The following is a 1,088-nucleotide window of genomic DNA, read 5'->3' as shown; positions in this document are numbered from 1 at the left end:
TGTTTGAGCAAAGGATAAAAGATCCACAAACCAAGCAGCTTAAAAGCCGGGTATTCGGAAAGAAAGACGTATTAAATATAGGTAAATAAAAGTTTAAAATCTTCACTAAAATCAATGAAATAATTAAATATTTATATTTGTTAGACAATTTCAACATATATATTATGATGTTGTTGCATGCGGTTTTATTGCCTACTGCAAAAAATTTACATGGGCGTCACAAAATGCCTTCACAGTCTCAGTAAACCAATCTAGTGAAGTGGATCAAGCGATTGCAGAAAAGGGGAAACAGTGCCTAGAAGATAATTCAACCCTGCAACCGTTCGTCATTGTTGTGGGTGACGAATTTAATTTTAAGAATTTTTATGTCACATTAGACGGAATTAAATATTCATTTCATTCTTATATGGAGGCTATACAATATTGTTATAAATTAATGTTTGTGCTAAATTTAAAATATCCAGACGAATGTACGAATGTATGGATATTCGTGCAAAAATATTTGTTCAACATGAAAACGGATTCCACTGTCCCAGTAATTAATACATTGATAAACGACATTAATAACTGGACAAGCTCAAAATAGGTTAAGTGCTAAGACATACACTTTTGATCCGTTGATTAAGTCATCAACATTTCGATCAATTTTGGCTATTTTTCTTTTGTTTATTTAATGTATATTATTTTTCCATTAAAGTCGGGCTCATTATATAACAAACACCAAATAACTCCACAATTCAAACTTTGAGCAAAAATTATAAAAAATCTGCAAAGTTTCAGCTAGATATTCAACTTTTTATTCAGATTCTCTAGAATTTTTGTGATTATGTAGTTTAATAGCCCATTAGATTCTAGGGTAATAATGTGCAAGTTTCAAGTTGCTAAAAAATCGGGCTGATTTTTAATAATTTTTTTTTCTGACTACATTAAAAATTGTTTTGCATAAAAAATATATTCCAAAATTTTTTTTTGTATGGAAAAAAATGTGTAATGCAGTAAAAAAAAGTATTAAAAATCAACGCGATTTTTTAGCAGCTTAAAACTTGCACATTGTTACTCTAGAATTTAATGGGCTATTAAACTACATA

At 29.0% G+C, this 1,088-nt stretch overlaps 1 long non-coding RNA gene across 1 annotated transcript; it reads left to right on the top strand.

Annotated features, from left to right (window-relative positions):
• The first annotated feature begins 14 nt into the window (after positions 1-14).
• Positions 15-197, top strand: LOC108378904 (uncharacterized). Its single transcript, XR_001849443.1, has 2 exons — positions 15-81; positions 145-197. It is a non-coding gene; the product is annotated as an uncharacterized LOC108378904 (long non-coding RNA).
• The last annotated feature ends 891 nt before the right edge of the window (positions 198-1,088 follow it).

The sequence above is a fragment of the Rhagoletis zephyria genome, unplaced genomic scaffold, assembly GCF_001687245.7.
Source record: "Rhagoletis zephyria isolate East Lansing unplaced genomic scaffold, Rhagoletis_zephyria_1.1 Rzeph_scaffold_15221, whole genome shotgun sequence".
Lineage (NCBI taxonomy): Eukaryota > Metazoa > Arthropoda > Insecta > Diptera > Tephritidae > Rhagoletis > Rhagoletis zephyria.
This window is presented reverse-complemented; position numbering and strand designations above follow the sequence as displayed.